Below are 18,096 nucleotides of genomic sequence, written 5' to 3' on the forward strand. Positions count from 1 at the left end.
CCTGCTGTGTTTGAACAGGTCTGACATATACCTCGGCCATAAACCCTCACTCACACAATTCTATAGAAACCGTAATGAGTGTATGTGACACAGCTGACCTAGGCCAGGGATCTCTGCAGTGGTTGGCCTTGTCACAAGCATACAGATGTGACCTAAGGTCTGGAAAGCAGCAGCACACTCTTGAAAAGATGACAGATGTGTTATTGGAGAAAGCAGGGTTCCCACACATGCAATAATTGAGGTCACATGTATGTATATGTATTTGCCACACAGCTACCTCACATGTGCAATGCACATACTGCTGTCATACTGATATGTCCTCACATGTGCAATGCACATACTGCTGTCATACCCATTGATCAACAGTGTCACACACACACACTCACCAAGTGCAGGATTCAAACCTCTACCTAACTACTTCATGATACAAAAGGAGTATGTATTAACATGGCATGCTATACACATTACTGTGAGTTTTCTTTTCCACAGGTATATTTATAGGATGGTGACATCATCAGACCTGACAAAGATTAGTATACCACTTTTAAGGTGTTTGAGTACTCTCCAAAAAGGCTGCTCCTATCCAAGGAGATCACACACAAACAGACACACACACTTGTCAAGTGCAGGATTCAAACCCCTACCCAACTGGTTTATGATATTACAGGAGTACACATTTACACAACGTGCTATACACATTACTGTGAATTCTTTTTTCCACAGGTATATTTGTAGGATGGTGACATCATCAGACCTGACAACGATTAGTATACCACTATTAAGGTGCTTGAATACTCTCCAAAAAGGTTGCTCCTCTCCAAGGAGATCGCACACAAACAGACACACACACACACTTGTCAAGTGCAGGATTCAAAGGAGTACGCATTTTACATGACACGCTATACACATTACTGTGAGTTTGCTTTTCCACAGGTATATTTGTAGGATGGTGACATCATCAGACCTGACAACGATTAGTATACCACTATTAAGGTGCTTGAGTACTCTCCAAAAAGGTTGCTCCTCTCCAAGGAGATCACACACAAACACACACACACTTATCAAGTGAAGGATTCAAATCCCTACCTAACTGGTTTATGATACTACAAGAGTACACATTTACATGACACGTTATACACATTACTGTGAGTTCTCTTTTCCACAGGTATATTTGTAGGATGGTGACATCATCAGACCTGACAATGATTAGTATACCACTATTAAGGTGTTTGAGTACTCTCCAAAAAGGTTGCTCCTCTCCAAGGAGATCACACACAAGCAGTCACACATACACACTTGTTAAGTACAGGATTCAAATCCCTACCTAACTGGTTTATGATACTACAGGAGTGCACATTTACACGACATGCTATACACATTACTGTGAGTTCTACTTTCCACAGGTATATTTGTAGGATGGTGACATCATCAGACTACACAAAGTGGGTTACATTATGTGACACTGGGTGGGCTACATAGAAGGAATGTCTAAACACTTTGGCCATGTGATCATCAAAGGAGAGTTTACTATCTAACTGTGTCCCCAGGGCCTTCATGACTTTCTCCATACATACTGGAGTACCACCTATGTGGTAATTTGTTTACACTTTGTTTTAGCCAAAGGGGGTGACTATGCATTCTTTGGCATTCTTCTTGGGGCATTGTTTTGATACCAGGTATCTGTCTCTGTAAGCCCCTTCTGGAGGATGTGTGTGTCAGCCATAGAGTTGATTATGGACCACAGTTAGCAGTAATCTGCAAACCTGTTCAGCCATACTCCTCCCATGCTTGTCTGTACCTCTGAGCAGTGTCTACTGAACAGGTGGGGTCCCAGGGCCAAGACCTGTGGGATGCCATTTGTGACTGTCTTACAGTCAGACATGGCACCCGCAACTCTGAACATGTGTGTTTGATCTGTGAGCCACTTGGCCACACATCCTGTGACATAGCTGTTGATGTTCAGGCTGGTAAGCATGTCCATGATGACAGAGTGGGAAATGGTGTAAAAAGTCCTTAGTGAGGTCCTGGTGGGCTGTGTGGACTACTTTCACCTCCATCTATGTCCTTGGTAACTGTTTGAAGTAAGTCAACTATGTTTAGAGGCAGGATCTGCCTTTAACAAGGTGAGGTTGTGTAGAGTCAAGTGTCTGGAGGTCCCCAATGTCACTGTTTATGGGTTCCATGACAGTTTTCTCAATAGCTTTGTAGACCAGGCTGAGTAGACATATAGGGCAATGGTTTCCAGGTTCTGTTGTGGCACCCCCTTTGTGGGGCTGGATGACTGTTAGTGTATGCCATTCTTTGGGTACATACCCTGTGGTACAATTGAGTCTGGGCAGTGAATGTAGGTGAGGGTGTAGTTCCTTTTGGGCCTAGTGTAAGACACAGCCTGGGACACCATCCAGTCCCATTGATGCTGTGTTCTTGGCTTTGGAGAGGGCTGTCATTACCTGCATGTCCATGACGTCTGGGCCTCTGCATCCTTCTGTGATGGACACAGGCCTTCTTGGGGGTGATGGAGGGAAGTTTGCACTGAACTTGTTCCCCAGGATGTGGGCAATGAAAGTTGGTTCAGTGTATTCCTTGCCATTTGTCAGTAGCTGTGTTTGAATACGAACACAAACTGCTGAAAGAACCAATATAAGATAATCCAAAACACAACACACACTGAGAAAATATCACCTTTATGTTCAGTAAAGCTTTTGGGTTACAAGCCCTTTTTCAATACTAATATTAGTATTGAAAAAGGGCTTTTAACCCAAAAGCTTTACTGAACATAAAGGTGATATTTTCTCAGCAAGTGTTGTGTTCTGCATTTGTCAGCAGCTGACAGCATATTTGGAAGTTGACACCTACATGTCTGGTATAGCTACCGCAGGCTTTGTGGTTGTTATTTTTACAGTCCTTGGCAATTTGTCTCTTGAAAGTGTCCTTGAATTATTTTATGAGCTATCATTGCTTCTTCCTAATAATGATCAGTGATGCCTTTCCTTTAGTGAAGTTGGCACTATCAGGTGTTAGTTTCCTCCTTCTGTTGTCTAGCTTATTTATGGGCAATGACCACCAGATTGTTTTCTTATTTTTGGAGGAGTGCATCTTGGTTTTATTTGTGATGTCTCGATCCATGCATCCCTGTAGATGCTCATAGGATGCACTTGTAACTGATTTGGCAGATTGTATACCATTATCCTACAGCAAGAGGTCTTTGGAACTTTCCACTTTTGTCTTGGGATGTGTGCAGTTTGCTTTTGAAAATGTCTTCACAGTGGTTTCATTGACTGGGTGGAGGGGGGGGTGTGGATGTCCAGTGTGATTACTTTATGATCTGTTATTACCAGTGAGGGTTTTATCTCTGTTGTGGAACACTGGTACCCCATGTTGGTGCTGATCATATCCAGTATGGTGTCACCTCTAGTGGGCATGGTGACCAGCTGTTCCAGGGTGTTAGAGCTTTTAAACTCTAGGAAACATTGGGCAAAGGACGTTATACACAAGTAATTCTCCCACTCAATGTTTGGGTAGTTGTAATTACCTCATATAATGGTGTTTGATAGGACCTTTATATGTTCCACTGTCCTCAGGAAAACTAGGTGATCTGTAGCAGGCTACAATCTGATGAGCAGCTTTGCCCAATGTTAGTTGCACTTGCATGGTCTCCAAGGCCTCATGCTGTGCCACTAACCTGAAGGTGTGGGTATCCATAAGGTAAATGGGTACACCCCTTCCTTTTTGTATTTCACTTGTGGTTTTGGGTCCAAAGGTCAGAGGGATTGTGAGTGTTTTACGTGGAGCATGTCCAACAGCTCTGCATTTGACATAGCTTTGTATGTTAGGCAGTGAACACATCTGAGTAGGTGATATGCAAGGGAGTACAGATGGAGCATTTTGAGATGGTCTGTGTATGGCATGTATTTCTGGCTGCTAATGCTCTTTGTGAGGTATTGCTGCAGGCTTTCCAGTTGTTGTAGTTGTCTTGTGAGGTACATAGCAAAAGTGGCATTGTACTCTATTATAGTTCTAGTGAGTGATGAGTAGTGGGGAACAATGTCCTCTTCTATTCTGCATGAGACACATTTTGTGATGAGGTGTGCCACATAGCAGGGTTTCCTGACTAATGTGGGGATGTGATTATCACAGTTGTGTCAGTGTCCACCTGTGACCCAAGGTCTCTTGTCACACTTTCAGAGTTAAGTATACTACCGCCTATGTTGTAGTTCTTGGCTACAGAGTTTTTAACAAAGGGGATGGCAATGCACCTTTTGGCATTGAGCTAGAGCCCATGGCTTTGACAACAACCATCTGTCTCAGTGAGGCCTGTATGTAGGATGTCCACATCTTTAGTGTTTACAATTATGGCTCCTAGTTTGCAGTCCTCTGGAAACTTCAGTCGCCACAGACCTTCCATGTTAAAGTTTACTTCAGGGAAGTAGATACTAAACAGGACAAGACATAGGACTGGACCTTGTGGTACTGCACTCATCACTGGTCCAAAGTCATACTTGGAGTCTGCTACTTTCACAGTGTGTGTTCTGTCAGTAAGCCTGTTGGCAGCACATCTTGTGACATAGCAATTTATACCTAGTTTAGTGGGTTTAATCTATATTTCCAGAGTGTGGGGTGGTGTTGTCAACATAGACTGTGTGAACCACCTTACCCTTGTCGACAGTTCTGTTGACTGCTTCAGTGTCATCTGTCAGGTTTAGGTGACATGATCTGCATTTTACAAACCCAACATGGTTGTGGTCCAGGGTTTGGGGATTACAAATGTAATTTTTTATATGTTGTATGATGATACATTCCATGGCCTTGAAGACCGGGCTCGTCAGGCTAATGGGGCACTAGTTCCTGGGATCCGTGGTGTCTCCACCCTTATGTGGTGGGATAACCATTACTGTGCACCATTCAACAGGCACAAAGCATGAGGTGAAGCTATGACTGCACACGGTACTTCAGTGTGGTGCCTGTTCGTTCTGTGGTTTGTGTGGAACACAGCCTGTGAAGTTATCTGGTCCCACAGCCGCTGTGATACTGGCTTTGGAGAGTGTTTTTTACACGTGCAGCCATGATGACAGCAACTTTGCTGTCTTCCATTATAAAGATGTGCTCTTTCATGGGTGAGAGGGGGGGGTACAGTTAACACTGATCCTATCTGCCAGGATGTTGGCAATATCAGTTGGGTCTGTATATTTAGTGCCATTGAGCTGTAACTCAGAACAGATCTGAGTGCAGCCATGACATGGACCTGTCTGTTGGGCAGAGATCTCCTGAGTAGACAGTATGCAACAGAGTACAGATTGGGTTACATTCAGTCTTGTTGCATGGGGCAACTGTTTGAGGCCAGTAATCCTCTTGTTGACGTACTTCAGTGGTCTTTCTGGCTGCTGAACGTGCCTAGGCAGATTCATTGCAAGTGTGTTGTGGTACTCTCTGATGGGTATGATGACTGATGAGTACTGGGAACCTCCTTTGACCTACATGCACATACCTTGGCAGTTTGTGTGAGCACATATCATGATTTTCTGACAACTTTGTGAATGTGTTTCTGGAAGTAGAGATGTCTATCCACATTTGTCCATAGATCCCTTATTATCACCTCCATATTTGGCTTAAGTGTGTGAGCATGCCCAGTATGACCTTTCAGTATGTTGTTGCCTGGCATTTGCTTCGTTTTTTTATGTGTGAGCATGCCCAGTATGACCTTTTAGTGTGATGCTGAATGAAATCACTACATTTGTTGGAGTGTGTGAGCACGCCCAGTATAGACATTTATACTATATGTGTATGGAAAATCAAGTTGTATTTTACTATATGTGTATGGAAAATCAAGTTGTATTTTTACAGCAGGCCTCACCTTTGTGTCACAGATTAACAGGGATCATGCTGTGCCTGCAGGGCTTCCATGGGACACTTTGCATAGACTTATCAACATTTCTACATACAGGGGGGACAGTTATTCTTTGTACATTTCTACCCAGGGGCACACTTGATTGTTACTGTGGGTGTACATATGATGAGGGGTTCACCTGACACTTATACACATTTGCTGTGCCTGCACTGCTATGTACGGTACACCATTTCAGTCTGTACGGTTGCCTATCATACTGGCTTGAGGCATACTTCTGCACTACACTTCTTAGTTTCCAATGCCACATATATTAGATTGCAACTTCATAGCCTACACAACCCACATCACACCGCCTGGCCTGATGCTCTCTATCTGCATAGGCCTGTGGGGGAGGTTACCCATATGCATCTTTAGGGGCATGTTACAGCATTTCTTTGTGTTTGCATTACTGTACAATTGTCCTGCTGTGTCTGTGTTACTACAATGCTATCATGGCTTAGTGGTTCAGTACTGTGACTATAGTGCACAGTATCCTGGGTTCGAGCCCTGTCACTGCTTTTTATTTTCATGCTGGGCAGACCAGACTGCTTAAGGGACAGTAAAGCTAATATGAGCATGTTTACCTGTCTTTGCTCAACTTTGCACGACTTTGCACGACCTTGCCCAACATTGCTCAGCGTTGCTCAACATTGCGCTAGTTGGTACGGGCAATTTTGTTTACATATACTAAATATTGGTAAATGGTGCTTAGCACTACTTTATTTTGCTTAAAACATGGCAATCATGCCTCCGGTGGTGCTGCAGGGCTGCCTATGTTGGATGCACATACTACACTCCTTATACATGTTTGGAAACAGGTAGTGTCTAGTTAGGCATCTCTTTTATTTTATGTGCGAGTCAGAGAGAGGTATCATTTCCAGGGTTCCTACTGAGCCAGTGCATGTGCTATGCGTTGCCTCTTTGCCAAGGCCAAGGCATACTGGGCACACCTCCTTCTGCCTACTGGGGCAGGCTCAGGTTGTTCCTCCTCCAAGTCACGCTGTGCCTGTGCAGGCCTTGGCAATGGTGGGGGGCTATTTGGCCCTGCCCCATGCTGTTCCTGCTGCAGCTGTTTTCGCAGGATCATATTGTGTAGCATGGCACATACCATGACAGTCTGGGTACATATAGCTGGTGAGTACTGCAAGGCTCCACCAGATGTGTCCAGGCACCAGAGCCGTGACTTGAGCATCGCAAACACACATTCAATTACATTTCGTGTTTGTGCGTTTGCCTCATTATGGAGTTCTTGTTCAGGTGTGTGTGCATTTCTGATAGGTGTCATCAGCCACGGCTCCAGTGCATATCCAGCATCCCTCACTAGGTGACCGTCAGGGATGTCCCCATTGGCAAATGTCTGGAACAGCTGCATCAGATGCCAGATATGGGAATTGTGGTAGCTTCCAGGGCAGCCAGCACACACATTCAGTATTATGCCCTGGGCATCGTCCACAACCTGGCAGTTGATGGAGTGGAAGCCCTTGCGGTTGATGTAGGCCATACCCCGCTCACCGGCTGGTGCTTTGATGTGTATGTGCATGCAGTCAGTTGTACCCACATACACATCAAAGCACTGGCTGGTGCTTTGATGTGTATGTGCGTGCAGTCAATTGTACCCACTACCTCAGGGTATTCCAGTATTTGCTGGAAGAGATGCATATTGCTGGCCAATACCTCATGGGAATTGGGGAAATATACATGATCACCGACATGTGCTGACATGGCATTCTGGAACTGGTGCAGTACCCTGGATGCTGATGCCTGTGAAATCTCCATCATATCACCAGTTGGTCTCTGGAAGGTACCTGTTGCTAGTATTCTTAGGCCAACACATACCTTGGTTTCCACTGGGATGGGTTCATCTCTGTTGGTTCTGTGTGTGAGGCATGGCCTGCACAGCTCAACAATTTGCTGCAGGAGCTCTCTGTCCACTCTATAGCACTCCACTATCTCCAGCTCACGTAGCCCCTGGTAGGTTGCCCTGGGTCTGTACACTCTCCTCCATCTCCTCACTGTGGGTTGCTCAGCAACATTCGCAATGGCACCACCCTCAGCATCTTGCACATGCTGCCTTATAATAGCAATGGCAGCCCCTAACATTTTTTTGTCTCAGTTAAGCTTTTTAAGTTTTCACTTCTCTTTGTATACTGCAGTGTTGCAGTGTTTCTGAGTAAAACATGGGGGAATGTTTTTTACAGAGTTTTAAGTGCTGGGCTGGGCTAGTGTACTGCCTGTGTAATTGGCTGATTTTGATTGATTTCACCTGGCAGCTCTGCTAGTTCTCCTTGGTTAACTTCCTACTACTACTTTTCTTTCCTTTTCCCTTTCTGCTTCCACAGGGGGCAGCGCCACGCAAACACACTCACACAAGCGCACACGCATGCACACAGCCTTACACAGGCTTACACAGGCTTAGGCGGGTGCACATCCATGCACACAGGCTTAGACAGCCTTACACAGGCTTACATGGGCGAACACAGGTGCACACAGGCTTAGATGGGTTTACAGGCATACACACGCGTGCACACAGTGTACGCATCTTTGCAAGAAACTTTGGTGGTAGCCACGGCGTACGCCTTCGGTTTCTGGGTTTCAGTTCAGACAACTGTAGACATGCCTCTTCCAGTCCTGAGTAACTCACAGCAAACACATGCCACTCTGCTCCAATAAACTTGCAGTCTTTGATACATACCCCCCTCATGATGTCACCTATCTTCTACTCTGTTACTCCCCTAATCCTACTCTTACACTCTAGGTACATGGTTCACATGGCAGGGAAAATTGGGATTCACTATCCTTATACTCATTTGCGTGGCATTGCATACTAATGCTTGGTTACATCTCTCAGACTGAGCTTCCCTCCTTAGCAACCACTACTCAGTAGTCATGTTGTCTTCAGCCTGCCATTCACTTGCATGGCAGATGGATATTTTTAATATAATGCCTATTTTTGGCTTTTATTTTTTTTTCTGTTTTTTAGAGCACCACACGTTTGCGTGGCGCTGTGCTATGCTTAAACATCGGGGATCGGGTGAAAAACAAATTTTATTTTTTACACATATAAATGCCAATGGCCTTATATTTGGCCATTGGCATGCTTCCTCAACTCGATGCATCCTTTATTTGGAGCTGTCATTGCTCCGTTTTGCTTTTTGCAGAACAGTACTCAGTTACCAACCAAGTACATTTCTACAAATAACACTACTCTTACTCGGACAGGTTAGTGCTTCCTGGATCGCAAATTTACCTCATTTGCATAGCTTTCAGCAGTAAATGAGGTAATTTGCATAACGTAACACTGTCCGTGCAAGGGTCATTTTAGGAGCTCTCATGCACATCCCTGCCGGCTGTTCGTGGATCGCTCGGCAGACATATTGGCTGTCTGGAGTCTTACTCTACTCTTAGACTCCGTGCAAGCCCTCGTGAATCCGGCCCTAGGTATTACACATTTCTGCTACAGAAATACAAACAAGCTAAGATTACACTTTGGATTACTATGAAACTATGCTATGTTATGTCATAGTCAGAACACTGTTATATTATAGCAGTTCACTAGTATAACTGAAGGCACAACACCAACCTACCTAACGTTAACAGTCTACTCTACTATACCATATATACATATGTAAAAGAATGTCACCTTAGTCAGTGGTGTTTGTTTGTACAAGAATGTCACCTTAGTTAGTGGTGTTAGTACAAGAATTTCACCTTAGTTAGTGGTGTTTGTACAAGAATTTCACCTTAGTTAGTGGTGTTTGTACAAGAATGTCACCTTAGTTAGTGGTGTTTGTTTGTACAAGAATGTCACCTTAGTTAGTGGTGTAGTGGTGTTAGTACAAGAATGTCACCTTAGGTAGTGGTGTTAGTACAAGAATGTCACCTTAGTTAGTGGTGTTAGTACTCTCAGCTCAGAGTTGTGTTTACTATGTATGTGTAATGAACACTGTTTGCCATTTATGATAAAATATCAATTAATGCGTTGCAGTAGTTCTGATAATATGTTTGGTTCTTTTGGCTTTTTGTATAAAGCTTCTTAGCCAAAATATGTTTTTTACCCATGTTCTTGTATTCTGACCAGGATAGTTTGGACCTATAGAACCAGTTAACAAATGACATTCTTATAACATCTGAGAAAGTTTTGACCTATTTCAGGTCCTCATCTGAGGAACTATACAGTTTTAAATCATCCACAAAATGAAGGTGAGAAGTCTTTATACGTTGTTGTTGTCTGGGAGCCAAATTGTAACTGTAACCAAATCTGTTAAGTAGACAGCTTAATAGGATAAGGGCAAGAGAAAAAAGTCACAGTTTGAATGTTTATCCCTTGGGATAATAATTTGTCCTTTATCATGGGTTAGCTACAAAGTGGTTTGCCACTGTTTCTTGGTCACAGTGATGTCATTGATCAATGTGGGGTATTTCTTATATTATATCTGTAAGCGCTTCTTTATCCATGAATGTGGGATGTTGTCAAATGCTTTTTTGCAATCTATCCATGCCATAGTTAGATTCTTACCCTTTTTTACAATTCTCTATCATGACTTTATTTAACAACAAATGATCCTTCATTCTATATGACTATATTTTGTTATCCTTTTGTTCTATTGCCATAAATGAGTTTTCTTCTAAATGACTATAAACTCTGTCAGCATCAATATTAGCATATAGTTTATACATTGTCGAGGCGGCCATGGTGGTGAAGTGGTTAGCATTGTTGCCTCACCGCAAGAGGGTCTCTGGTTCGATCCTTGGCTGGGGTGCCTTCTGTGTGGAGTCTGCATGCCCTCTCTGTGGTCATGTGGGTTTCCTCTGGGTGCTCTGGTTTCATCCCAAAGACATGCTGTAGGTGGATTGGACACTCTAAATTGGCACTAGGTGTGTGTGTGCCTTCTGTGGAAGGTTGGGTGCTGGGCTGGCAACTTGACACTGTAAAACTCCACTGCCAATCATGAGTGGACAGGTGGTCTGCTGTGGTGACCCCAAACTGGGAAAAGCTGAAAGAAGAAGAAGTTTATACATTATCGAAAGGCTATTGGTCTATAGTCTTTAGGATAGCTTGCAGGTTCACATTTAAAGAGGAATTTTGTTTTTTTTTTTTTTTTTGCTGTTAAGTAGGTTAGTTTCTGTTCGGGGTATGCATATAAGTAGTTCTTAATCAGGGCTAAATTTACATGTAACAATGTTAATACTTTTAGCCAGACGTTAGGTACCACATCTGGGCATGGGGTTTTCTGGTTAGGAGCTTTTCTTAACTTTATCTCAATCTTTCTGGCCATTACTTCATCCCATTTCATATCCTGCACATTTGGACATCTTACTGTTTAGCATCTTTGTTATGTTCTGCAGGTTCTTTATTGATATTTTTTCTTTTTTTCTTTTTTTTTTTGTGGTATTTCTGTTCCTTTTGCTTTGTATACCAATTTTCTATAAAACTTTTTAAGTCATCAGTGAATTGCTTATTTTGTACTTTTCCTTTATATTTATCTACATATATTCTAAGTTTTTTCTGTCTGTACTGATATCTTTAGTTTATTATTTGCAAAAGGGCACAATAGATGCTGATGTGTTCTGATACTGTGCATTGCTTTTTTTCACATCTGTCTCTTATTGTTTTTGTTGATCTGTTCTCTCTTCTATACACTTCTAACAATGACACTTCTTGTCTTAATTGCTTTAGAGTTTTCTCTATTTCATACTTCCATGACGGCATTTGATTTCTTCCCTTTCTTTCCCTTATTGCCCCATATTTTTGTGGTAAGACTTTATCTGTTATTAATTTTGCTGTACAGCAATATATCCTATTTACTTTGGTTATATCACACCAATTTCTGTTAAAAGTCTTGGTTACTGGGTTCATTTGTTTTATCAGACTTCTAACATTTTGAGTCTTATTGACTTTCTGTAATCTATTTCTTTCATCCGTCTTAATATGTATATCCATCTGTATTAAATCAAGCAACACTTCCCTTAGATCTTTATTTTTTAAACTAAGAGCACATTCTTTATTCTCCTTTTCCATTGGGCATTCTAAAGAAAGTTCCAGAACATCTTCCAGTTACATACTCTTTTTTAGGTGCATCTTGTGTCATTTGTTGCTCTTTCATATGGGAACTCACTGTCTTATCGTTCCGCAGCATCGTGTCAGAGTCGCCACTGTTTCCTGTTCCTTCCCATGCTGCACAACTCCAACTGAACTTTTGCACTGGTTTCCTACTGAAAGCTCCACAGTATCTTCATGTGGCAACTGATCAGATGCTTCTAGATTCACCTGTTTCTCCTTAATTTGGGCACTCACTGCTCCTTCATGCTGTGACTTCACCAGAGTTTGATTTTTGCACTAAGTCCTTCACTTTGCAGGTAATACATAACTTCAATTTCTACTTTAACTTCTCCATTATTCATCATCTTTTCTACTTTCCTCCTTTGTTTCCTTATTTTTGTACTGCAAAGCATTCCATGTGTGGATGCCTTTGCCTGTATTTCTCTTCAGATATCTTTGGTGCTGTTTTTTCGTATTGATTAGTTTTGCTTTCTCCTTTGCATAAATATTGTACCACATTACATGTCTTTTTTCTTTCCCATGTCCATATTTTTCTTCAGATGTTTCTCATTTCACCTATCTCTCCTTACTTTTGGGACTCATAGGTTCATAGGTTCATAGGTTTATACTAGGCTATCTGCCCTAAGGCATTTATAAGCCTAGCCCAAATTTTTGTGGCTTACGCCACCCCTTATATGAAAAAATACTGTGCCCATTAGTTTGTTGTGCCTCTGTCCAGCAGTGACACAGATATGATTCCCGGGGTAAACCTACGATCTCCCATCCACAGGTCTAGATTTCTCTTGAACAGAGTCAGCGACGTGCTCTGCCTCACATGGACCGGGATTTTATTCCACAGCATAGGGAGTCTCTGAGTGATAAATCTATCCCTCCAGCACGTCCTATTTATAGCCGTGCTAAGGTTTAAGTCGCTTGCTCTAGTGGTTTTGGTGGATTTGGATTTTTTGAGGTGGAGCATGTCCATTAATTCCGGGTTGGACATGGCCTTGTATGTCAGGCACATGTCACCTCTGAGCAGACGGTATGCGACTGAATAGAGCTGGAGTTTCTTCAATCTGGCAGCATATGACAGATTTTGGAGTCCCTTTATCCTTTTGGTGAGGAACTTTTGGGGTCTCTCCAATTGCTGCAGATGTCGGGTGAGATACATCCCGAATGGGGCATTGTACTCGATCATTGGTCTGATAAGTGAAGAGTACAGTGGAACAATGACCTCACTAGATCTGGATGTGAATCCCTTCATGATCAGGTGGGCAATGTAGAAGGTCTTTCTAACCACTTTAGCAATGTGAGTGTCAAAAGAAAGGCCACTGTCAACCTGGGTCCCCAGATCCCTGATAACCTCTTCTGTGCTTAGTGGATTTCCACCTATATGGTAGCTTGGGGTTACCTTGTTTTTCCCGAAGGGTATGACTATACATTTTTTGGCGTTTAACTTCAGGCCATGGCTCTGGCACCAGCTATCTGTTTCCGTGAGTCCCTTCTGAAGGATATCCATGTCCGATACACTTTCCACTATGGCACCCAGTTTGCAGTCGTCTGCAAACTTTGTCAGCCAAAGTCCTTCCATGTTGGCCTGTACTTCTGAGAAGTAGATGCCAAACAATAGGGGGCCAAGGACCGAGCCCTGTGGGACACCACTTGTGACCGGCTTGGAGTCTGACACAGCGCCAGCAACTCTAACCCTGTGGGTTCTGTCCTTAAGCCAGTTTGCAACCCATCTTGTGACATATGGGTTTACATTTAAGCTGGTAAGTTTTTCTACAATACCCGAGTGGGGTATTGTGTCGAAAGCCTTTGCAAGGTCAAGGTAGGCTGTATGGACTGCCTTTCCTCATCAATGGCCTTGGTGACTGTTTCAAGAAGTCGACCAAGTTCAAAAGGCATGATCTTCCCTTGACAAAGCCAAACTGGGTCGGGTCCAATGTCTGCAAGTCCCTATATCTTTGTTTATGAGCTCCATTATGATCCTCTCCATAGCTTTGCAGACTAGACTTGTTGCTTATGGGGCGGTAATTACCAGGGTCCGTGAGGCGCCGCCTTTGGACTGGGACCACAGTTGCCGTCGCCACTCCTTGGGCACGTATCCTGTGGTAAGGCTGAGATTAAACAGCTGCCTTATGTGCGGGTTTAATTCCTCATTTAGCTCGTGTAGCACACAGCCGGGGACACCATCCGGTCCCATTGATGCTGTGTTTTTAGCTTTAGAGAGAGCAGCTTTCACCTGCGCATTTGAGATGTTCGGGAGGCTACACTCGGCTGGGATAGTTATCTCTCCTTTAGGGAGGAGAGGGTGAAGTTTGCACTGAACCTGTCTGCCAGTATGTTGGCAATGTCTGTGGGTTCAGTGATTTTTGTATCATTTTGGACTAATTCTGAGCATATCTGGGAGTTTCCACCCAGGTTCCTAACATAGCTGAAAAAGGCCTTATGATTTTCCTTTGAATCCATGGCAATTTTTCTCTCAAAATTGTCCTTAGTTGATTTTATGAGTGCTCGTATTTTTTACTAATAATGATCAGGGGTGACTTCCTTTTATGGATTTTGTTCTATCATGTAATAGCTTTCTCCTCTTATTGTAAAGTTTGTTAATGGCTGGGGTCCACCAGACTGGACGTTTGCCCTTTGTGGAAAGAGTCTTGGTTTTATTTGGGATTGCCTGATCCATGCAGTCCTGGAGGTGTTCATAGAAGGCATTTGTAAGGGCTTCCGCAGCTTGGGTTGTGGTTTCCTCTGGCTCAGGGGCCTTGAAGGATACCACACCAGTCTTGAGTAGTGTGAAGTTTGCTTTAGAGAAGTTCTTCACTATGGTCTTTTGTTTGGGGTGGGGGGATGTGGATTTCCAGTGAGATTAGTTTATGATCAGATCTCACCAATGAGGGATATACTTCGTGTGGAGCATTTTGTCCCCATGTTTGTGACAATGAGATCTAGTATATTTTCTCCTCTTGTGGGAACAGTGACTAGCTGTTCCATGGCATTTGAATTTATGAACTCCAGGAACTGTTGGGCTAGAAAGTTAGGGCTTGAGTAATGTTCCCAGTCTATATTCGGGTAGTTGAAGTCACCCAATATGATGGTGTTTGGAGATACATTTATACCCTCCAGTGTCTTCAGGAAGGCTGTGTGGGGTTCCTGAGTTTGAGAGGGTGGCCTGTAGCATGCTACAATTTGTAGAGCAGTTTTGCCTATGGTTAGTTGCACCTGGATGGTTTCCAAGCTTCGGTTGCCACCAACCTGGAGGTGTGGGTATCCTTTATGAATATGGATACACCTCCTCCTTTTGTGGTGTGGTCCGGGTTTTGGGGCCGGAACGCATGATATGAGGTAAAACCTAATAGTGCCGGGGTGCTCTCAGGAGCCTTGAACCAGGTTTCAGTTACAGCACAGACATCGATGTTCTCCATACTGAGAAGGGCCTCGAAAAGTGCATTTTGAGATTTAGACTTCTGGCATTGAGCAGCATTACCCTCAGTTTCTTCCCATTTTTGTTTTCTAGGGTGGTAGGTTTAGAATTTTAGCCTTGCCTAAAAAAGGCACTATGGGGGTGGCAAGAGCCTTAGCCAATATCCGGAATCCCAGGGGTGACAGGTGCAAGCCGTCCCTTGAAGCAGCGTGGCTTGTCAAGCATGTCATCCCAGGCAGACAGACACTGGATCCCCTTTGAATGACACCAGACATTAAGCCAATTGTTAAAGCTGATCATCTTGTCTCTATATTGTGGCATCATTCTTGGTGAAGGAAGGATACTGCTCAGGGTTAGGGTCATACCTGCCTGGGCTACATAATCAGAGAGCTCCTCTATGTCTCTTTTCATGTAGTCCAGGGAGGTACGTCTCAGGTCGTTCACACCAGCATGGACAATGACTGTGTCATATTTGTACTTGCCGTGGAGTGACCCGAGTGCTTGTGTTATGTGGCGGATTCTAGCGCCCGATAGGCAGCTTACTGTGACCCTCTCCTTGTTCAGCCTGGTGAGTGGGACGTCAGTGTGTCTGACTATGGAGTCACCTATGACAAGTATGTTTGGTGTTGTATTTGGCCTTAAGGGCTGTGACTGCTTTGCACACTGCTTTTGTGGTTTATGTGTTGCTTTTTTTGCTTGCTCATTGTTCCATCACTCTGTGACATAACCTGTGTTAGACTTTCTACATGAAATTCTTCACTTCACGGATATTCCATAACTTCAGCTTCTATTTGTTTAATTTCTGCTTTACTAATCTTCTGTTCTACATTTCCCCTTTGTGAAATTTTCCATATCTGGGTATCTTTGCCTGCACTTCTCTTCAAATATCTTTGGAGCTGCTTTTTTGTATTGATTAGCTTGGCTTTCTCCTTTGCATAAATATTGCACTATATCAGATCTCTCTTTATTTCCCTTATCCATGTTTCTTTTTTATACTTTTCAAAAATCTTTACATTTTGTTCTTTATATTTTGACACTTCCTCAGTCATTTCTTCTGCCAAACAACCCAAGCTTTATATAATGTTTTTCATGAATCTGTTATATTAATGAACACAAATTTGCATTTGAAGCTTTGACAATATTTCTTTTCAAGTATTTTTCTTTCCTTTAATTTCTCTCTTAATCCTTTTGCATATCCTCTGTCTGGAAATTCTGAGCTTCTTGCATAATAGTAACAATACATATTTTTCTTACCCTCAGTAGTCTATTCTATCATCTTTATGCCTCTTTTTTTTTTGGCCTGTCAATTTTTGTGTTTTTTTTTTTTTTGTGGACTACTACTTCCTTCTACAACAGGGTGACCATTCTCACAGTATAAAGATCTAGGAAATAAAGGAAATTTCAGCTATTGTGAATTACGACAGAGTTTGTGGTCAATAAGAGATATAGTATGTGTTTTACTTCTAATTATGAAATGGTGATTAATCTTGTTTAGGGTAATTTGGATATCTAAAAGAACAGTAAATTGATTGAACTGAAAAACATTGATAATATAGGATCCAGTACACAAAAAGATGGCAATATTGGTACTGTTGACTCTTAACAGAAATAACTTTAGATCTTTGGCATCATCATACAGGTATTACAAAACGTGAAATCAACAGCAATGATTATCAACATTAGCGAGATCAATTGTGAGGAGAAAATGTCCACAGATAGTTCTCACTCAGTAGTTTTCAGTGCATTAACTATACAGCAATAAGTGTAAATGAACAATAAGGCAATGCAGCAACACCCATGATTACAAATCACAATCAGTAAATGAAATATGTTAACTGGTTTCTACCTAACTAGTATCACCAATGAACTGCATACAATCTATCCTAATACTTCCAAGTGCACTAATGTAGAGCAATAGGTGCAAATACAGTATTAGTAGTGTAAACATCAACCCCAACAGTAGTAATTGAATAGCAATAGATTTTACAGCATAACAGTAGACAAAGACGTAACAAGCAGCAATGCAATAATACTAATGATCAAAAAATGCAGCCAACAGCTGAGACAATACGTTAATTTAGTTTCTCTATAACTATCATCAGTAATGAGTGACACTGCAGAATTGCCTACCATTGGTAGTATCAGAAATGTTCAACAATGAAACAGTAACAATGCACAACAGTGTAATATTACCTTAAAATATCAGCAGTGCAAGACTTAACCTTAAATAGTATCAGCAGTGAGCAACAATATTGGCTTAAAAACTATCAGAATGAGCAACAATGCAATGTTTATTGAGTTCCTTACAACAGTCATGATAAGAAGCAGAATAATAGGTCTCACGTTAGGTGAATGTGTTCAAACCCTGTTGTTCCCTTGGGTAGTAGAAAGGGGTAAATGTTTGGCTAATATACAACCGGCTTTACAATACTGTTTGCAGTGCAGTTAATCTGACCATAGTTGATGTAAGTGGTGGAGTCTTTTTCCTTTGGTTCTAGTAGCTCAACACACAATAGCACTCAGTAGTGTAGAGAACCAAGCTAAGTAACTGTTTTCTTTAGTTTCCTGCTATGCAATCAAGCTTCTACATGATTCCATATCAACTCAATTTAATGTATTAATCTTAGTAATTTTTTATTTGATGGACCACCACTAACCATGATGACTTCTGGTATTTCATGCACTAATGTTCAGGAAGATAGCAGAAACTATGCCAAAACACCTACAGAAGGCACATGCATCACA

This window comes from Protopterus annectens, chromosome 9.part0 (genome assembly GCF_019279795.1).
Source record: "Protopterus annectens isolate FY-2018-M chromosome 9.part0, PAN1.0, whole genome shotgun sequence".
NCBI lineage: Eukaryota > Metazoa > Chordata > Ceratodontiformes > Protopteridae > Protopterus > Protopterus annectens.